This window comes from Temnothorax curvispinosus, unplaced genomic scaffold (genome assembly GCF_003070985.1).
Source record: "Temnothorax curvispinosus isolate PA1 unplaced genomic scaffold, ASM307098v1 QBEX01009152.1, whole genome shotgun sequence".
Lineage (NCBI taxonomy): Eukaryota > Metazoa > Arthropoda > Insecta > Hymenoptera > Formicidae > Temnothorax > Temnothorax curvispinosus.
In genome coordinates, this window is record NW_020218932.1 from 1 (window position 1) to 7,590 (window position 7,590).

Below are 7,590 nucleotides of genomic sequence, written 5' to 3' on the forward strand. Positions count from 1 at the left end.
ACTCACAAGTAATGATCGAACCTCCTTAAGGATCTCTAGGTTCCGCCTTCCTACAAGAGGGCTCTACCTCCAAAAAAACTAACCTAGCCCAATTGTTGTGTGGATGGAATACGCTATATAACCCAAAGGCAGGGTTGAAGGCGCTAACGCTCCTAACCTAAAAGGAGATAACAAAAAAATGTATGGATGGAAAAATGGATATAGTTCCAAATGACCCTTGTTCCGATCGACCTCGAGTTTTACACATAAGTTGTTTTTGATGTGATGAGGAATAAAGTATGAGTGGTCCCAACTTCGGGAAATTAAAAAAAAATTCCCTACGGAGCTTTAAAGAGTATGTGTGAAGGCAGTAGTAGGTTCCGCCCCCCTGCGGGGCGCTCCACCTCCAAAAAAACTAATCTAACCCAACCCAATTGTTGTGTAGATAGAAAAGTATATACGTGAATACAATAGATTCACACTTTCCCACCCGCAACAAAATTAATGAAAGATTTATTACTTTTGCCATAAAAATATAACTTACACTTCAAATTCCACTTTTATAAAGCTAAACTACGTTCTGACGTGTACACTGACCTACTCAGTTATCCAGAAAACCAATCTTCCGCATACGCAGACCAAAAATCCAAAATTCAGCAAAATAATAAAAATTTGAATATTAAAAAAAATAGTTATTTCCGCAAGTTAGCACTGGAGCTTTCAGCTTCTTTTAGTACGTACTACGTGTCTGCAAAAGTAGATAAAAATCGGAAGGGGGTTGTATATGGAACTCGAGCCCAAAATACTTTGATATCTTGTTATTATCAGTTTTTTTCTAAAAAAGTTACTTCCATGTAGTATTAATATTTTTTTAAGCACCCTATATATCGCATTATAACGTAGTTATAAAATAGTATAAAAATCAAATTAAATGTATAATATAAAATTAAAAACAAAATATTAAAAATAAATCTATTATTTTAAATAATGCATTAATAAGAAAAGAAAAATACCTTAATTTTCTTTCTCTTCACTTTTGGAGTATTTACACCACAGATAACATTTCCAATTGCCATTTTGATGGAACTGGTGATTACTTCAACTTAAAAAATGTTCTAAAGAAAAATAATTAAAAATAATAGAAAAAATAGACTTTTTCTAATCAACATAATAAGCAGAATTCTACTACTATTAAATTCGTTATACCTAGTAAGACCCAAAGTTTCAGGTTCGAGGTAAAAAAAAGTAATAAAATAAAACAACCATTTTTACTTTTCAATATTATCATTTTTTATCTCAGTACATTTTTTAAAATGATTAATTTTTTTACACTAAAAAGTGTTCTGAATTTTTGTTCTTAAAGTGACTTAACACTGCGGAGATCACTTCATCACTGATTAATTTTTTCCATGCAAATTCGATTTTAATTTTGAAAATAAAAAATTAAAAGATAATTACTTTTAATTTTTAAATTAAAAATATAATTCAATTTATGTGAAAAAAATTACCAATAATAAAAAATAATCTTTGCAATGTTAAGCTATTTTAAGGACAAAAATTCAGAATATTTTTGTAGTAGTATAAGACAATTAATTCATCGTTATAAAAAATATACTGAAATAAAGAGCAATTATATTAAAAAGTAAAAATAATTATTTTTCATTTTATCACTTTTTCATTTCCTTGGGATGGAAACCTTTTAAATCTCACTATGTATATATTATTAACCTTATACAGATTAATGTAAAGGCTACGTAAATTGAGATCTCTATTTGAAACACGTCATTGCATTGTGTACTATATAAACACAGTAGCACAGTTCAAAGAATAAAAAACTAAAAATTTGTACACAGCAAAGATGAAATTTCTATTAAAATTTCTATTAAAATTTTATTACTCTCTGTACAAGTTGCAAAATTAGCTTTCAATTACATATTCGTGTAACTGCACAATTAAAACATACAAATTATTGATAAAGTTCAACAATGTTTAATGGTTTACAATAAAATAAAATATTGACGTAAAGGAAAATAATTGAAATAACTGGACGAGTGTACATCTCTATGATCGATAGATTATTTATGTCTATTTCTACCAATTACTACGTTTACGCGAGTGTTACTTCTGTAGTAACTTACGATATATCACTCGTTTACGCGGAGTAAATTATTGTAAGCTACTACAAAATCCCGTTTACGCGAAGGAATTATCGTAAGTTACTACAGAAGTAACGCTCGCGTAAACGTAGTAAATGTAGATTAACACTTTAATCTACGTTTAACTTACTTTTTGTCTTTTTCTAATTCTTAGGTCCTGCACACAATAGAACATATATTAGGAATAAGAAGGTATTTATATAGAATAGCTACTGCACCTCAAAAATTAATCAAAATAGGCTCATTCGACGCATTTTGGCACGAAACGAAAGAATCTGGCAGAAAAATTCGGCGGTTTGCCCTGCGAAGCGAGATATTTAGCGTTAAAGTTGACGATTCTTAGGTTAAAAATCCTATCATACCGACGTGATGTAGCGATCATAAACATGCCCCGTGGCCACACGCGCATGCTCCGTGGTCGCACGCGCATGCAAAAGTGTGCGAATTTTAAACGTATGCATACTTATCAATGCATAAATATAGTAATTGTTTAGATGGGGGGGGGGGATCACCTTGGATGACCTTGATATTTTAGTATGTTGTCAAGGTCACCCTCCTGAGTGACCTTCAAAAGGTTTCAGCCCGCGCTCGTTGTTCGTTAAAAAGTTATTAACAAAAAAAGTTTGGAAAATATAGCAGTTATTTTGAGTAATGGAAGGCATAAATAACTAATATATACGTGTGTGTGCCCTGCTTTAAAGAAAATCACAACTTCTATAAAGCAGGGCAACACACGTGTGTGTGTATGCCATGCTTTAACGAAAATCACAACTTCTATAAAGCAGAACATACACACATGTGTGTGTGCTCTGCTTTAACGAAAATCACAACTTCTATAAAGCAGGGCATACACACGTGTGTATGTGCTCTGCTTTAACGAAAATCACAACTTCTATAAAGCAGGACATGCACACATGTGTGTATGCTCTGCTTTAACAAAAATCACAACTTCTATAAAGCAGGACATACACACGTGTGTGTGTGCCCTGCTTTAACGAAAATCACAACTTCTATAAAGCAGGGCATACACACGTGTGTGTGTGTACCCTGCTTTAACGAAAATCACAACTTCTATAAAGCAGGGCACATACACACGTGTGTGTGCTCATGATCGCTACATCACGTCGGTATGACAGCTAGGATTTTTAACCTAAGAATCGTCAACTTTAACGCTATCTCGCTTCGCAGGGCAGACCGCCGCACTTTTCTGCCAGATTCTTTCTTTTCGTGCCAAAATGCGTCAAATGAGCCTATTTTTATTAATTTTTAAGGTGCAGTAGCTATTCTATATAAATACCTTATTCTTAATATGTGCTCTATTGTGCGCAGGGTCTTAGAACTAGAAAAAAAATAAAAAATAAATTAAACAGAGATTAAAGTATTAATTTATATAAAAATGGACATTAAAGATGCATTAATTACTCACCAATCGACAGGATTTGTTCTTGACAATCATCTTTACCAATCCAGTAATAAACGTAAATTGTGCGAAAAGATAGGTAACTTAAACACAATTGTCACAATCATGTCGGAGTAACACCATAATATTATCTCATTGCACCTACTTTGACAAATTATGCCAGCTGAAAAAAAAGTCCATGGGTTTACGAAAATCGTAAAAATGTTTGCTCCAAGAAAAATTAGGAGATGAGAGTTTCATCGTTTCGCGACGTTTCGTGATAGAGCGACAGACGGAAAAAATGGAATTTTGGAGAGCAGACACCGAGATACACTTACGTTGTTTAGGTGGATGTGCGAGCAACATAAATAAAGGTGTAATTTAACGCGTCGCGTACATACATATAATAAAATTGTTTTCATCGCGATCGAAATCGATTTCACATTGTGGTAGCGACCGACGGCGCGAGGCTCAAAGAGATTCGAAATTGGCGGGAAAATCAATGATCTGTCATCACGCGATAAGGTAACCTCGCGGATTAACCTTTGTTGTGTCATCATTTCGCGCGAGTGCGGAAAGTACGGGAACACGATCGATTACAGTCTCGGAACTCGGAACGAAGCAGAATCGCTTCGTTTACCATTACGTCAAAAGTGCACCGCCTGCACGTATCTACTATACTCTCTTAACTCGTCTCGTATGTATGTGTGTGTGTGTGTGTGTGTGTGTGTGTGTGTGTATATATATATACACACACACATATATATATATATATATACACACACACACACACACACACACACACACACAATTCCCGAATACATCTCATTCCAAGAGTAAGTAGACAGTGTAGAAAAACGCGATGAGGTTTGAGAGAAGCAAACTCGATTTTTTTACGGGCGAAAAGCTACGCACTCACTGAATAAAAGTTAATAACTTAATTAAGTGATCGTGTTCATGTGATGTACATACATTTACGTGGCGCGTGCGTCTTCATGGGGGTTGCATCGAGATGTGCCACGAGCGAGCGATTCTCTCACAACGCGCTCGGAGTTAATTCAACAAGATGACTCGCAGAAGTCGCAGACTCGGCAGACTCACAGCTCGCTGCATCTCGCAGACTCGGTACTCTCGGCCCGCTCGGCCGATTCGGCCTCGGCGACTGTAGAGTACCGAGAACACCCGACCGCGAGCTTTGGAGCTTACCCCGAACAGTCCAAACCAGTCCAAACTGATTTACTGGTGGAAACTGGTGGGAACTGAACGGAACTGAACGAAACTGAAAATCTCTCGGACCGAACCGGACTGGAACTGGAACTGACTGGAATTGAACCGAAATTGGTTCTAAATAGAGTTCCTATAATAAGAGTTAAGGAGGCTCTTACCTCGATCATAATATGACAGATCTTTATGAAATTAATATATGTTGTAAAGTGAACCACAACGGACCGATGCCCAAAACTTGAGCATAGGTTGACGATAAAAACTGTAAAAATATCAGTATTGAAATTCGCATTTTTAACACAGGACATATGGTAAACACTAAAATTTTTACCGGAAGTGATGTATTTTCTTGGCAAGTTTGCGAGCCAGGTAAACAAAAAACTAAGGAATTGTAGTTAAAATAATAATCTTTCTAATGATAAGAAGAAAACTTGGTGTTGACGATTAGTTATAAAAGATATTGTAGTTTTAATATGACGTACGAGAGGTTAGGACGAATGATCTTCCGAGTGTCAAAATCGCGCGAAGTTTCAAATGTTGTATTACACGTAAATAAGTAAAATGCGTTTTTTAAACATCTTTTATTCATTTTATTAATTAAGTAAACAAGTAAATATTATATATATATATATTTATTTATAAATATATATAGTTATACATAAACACATCAACTATACTTATCATAATTTCTTAGAAAAATATTATTTTTCACAGCTTTCAGCTTTCTTTCTTGCATTATTTATTGATAATGCAATGTTGCAGCTAAGGCACCACAGTTGTTGTCCAAATACTTTTAAATTCACTATCCGTCGAGACCCTAATGAATCCTCTGCATGCAAACATTCTGGAGAATTGTTTTGTACCTATATAAACAATAAGTTTCAATTATTTGCCAATCAAACCTTGAAAATCAAAAAGTAAACAATGTTAATTATTCTTTCTAACCTCACTTGCACATGTCTTTTCTCTGCGCTGTATGGTAGCGGCATAATTATTCTCTCGCGCATTGACAACCTTTATTTTAGCGAATTTTCCTTTCATTTTCCCTCTCAGCATTCTCACGTTATATCTATCTTTTGGCTCCATCTCTTCATCGCATCATTCGCTACAACGCTACACGGCTACACCTCACTTAGCTGCAGACTGCTACAGACGACGTTGTGACACGCGCATGTTCTGCTCTTTAGCACTGACGTAGTCAACTGACTTATTGTATAAATTTTAATATTTACACTAATAGAACATATAACTTACTCTTACACTATGTAAAAATCATTATTTATTTTTTTATTTAATTTTCCGATAATTTTATAACCAATTATTAATGATAATTTTTCGGTTGCTACATTGATTAGAGCAGCCGGGTAAGAGCCTCCTTAAGGTGATCCTAAAGCCGTGATTCTAGCCGGTTTTTTTTCGGTATTTTTCTTAGCACTAATCTTTTAATTGGCTTTATAGAAATGCAAAATTCTTGTCTAGAATTAAGGTGATCCTAAAGCCGTGATTCTAGCCGGTTTTTTTGGTTTTTTTCTTAGCACTAATTTTTTAATTGGCTTTATAGAAATGCAAAATTCTTGTCTAGAATTAAAGTACGCATCAAAATCTAGGTCATGGTGGTCGAATTTATATGTGGTGGTCGTCACGTATAACAAAAAATATTAATTTTTTTTGTTTTCGATATAAATTCGACCACCATGACCTAGATTTTGATGCGTACTTTAATTCTGGACAAGAATTTTGCATTTCTATAAAACCAATTAAAAGATTAGTGCTAAGAAAAAAACTGAAAAAAACCGGCTAGGATCACGGCTTTAGGATCACCTTAAGCCCCTTGCACAATGCCAGGCAACAGGCAATAGGAACAGGGAATAGAAACCAGAAATCATGTATAAATGCAGAATAAACAGTGACACAGGCAATAGACACAGAGTTTCCGTCACGTTGGAAATTTTGTGCCTATTGCCTGTTGCCAACCAATCATAGCATTCAAACTTTTTAGGTTGTAATTAACGATTTTTTGGTTATTTCCTGTTCCTATTGCCTGTTGTTTGACATTGTGCAAGGGGCTTTAAGCCAATGTGGTGACGATTTTTGATTGGTCCCGTCATATGTTTCAGCCAAGTTAGTGAGAGTGAGACAAGCTGTAAAGGCCGGTTTTCACACGCAATGATTAGTGGCGCCAACTGACTGGCATTCATTGGCGCCAGAACCGACTAGCAAACTCACAAGTATTTACACAGTGATTGGCGTATACTATGGAAAATATTTGACATTTATTAAACACACAGTAAATGACAGCAAGCATATAACCTCCAAATTTGAGGTTATATGCTTTGGCCAACAACCGCCAGTAAATGCCACATTACTAGCGCCAGTTTGTATCAAGTGTTTACACTTGCATTTTTACTGGCGTTAGTCGACTGGCGCGGCCTGGCGCCACCAATCATTGCGTGTGAAAACCGGCCTTAAGTGGGAGTGAGACAAAGCTTCATGATCGTCATATGCTTCAGCCAAGAAGTTAGTGGGAGTGAGACAAAGCTATAACATTTGAGACAAAGCTGTACTACATGGCGGCGGTTTGTCCTAACTCTTATTATAGTAACTCTAGTTCTAAAGAGAGGCGCATCCGGTAGCTCGCTTGCTGAATGGCTGTCCGCGCTACCAATCACGACCAAGAGTGTTGGGCCCGCAGCCGATGCGAAAGTAATACTGGGGTCTACAATGCGAGTCGCAAAGTCGTGAGTCGCAAGAATTGACCAATCACAGTCGATTATTCTCCTCAAATTCGACTGTGATTGGTCAATTCTTGCGACTCACGACTTTGCGACTCGC

At 35.8% G+C, this 7,590-nt stretch overlaps 1 long non-coding RNA gene across 1 annotated transcript; it reads right to left on the reverse strand.

Moving 5' to 3' along the window:
- Positions 1-169: 169 nt before the first annotated feature.
- On the reverse strand, positions 170-2,674 carry LOC112458717. Its single transcript, XR_003041239.1, has 3 exons — positions 2,266-2,674; positions 993-1,094; positions 170-814 (listed from the first exon to the last, which is right to left on the reverse strand). It is a non-coding gene; the product is annotated as an uncharacterized LOC112458717 (long non-coding RNA).
- Positions 2,675-7,590: the final 4,916 nt, after the last annotated feature.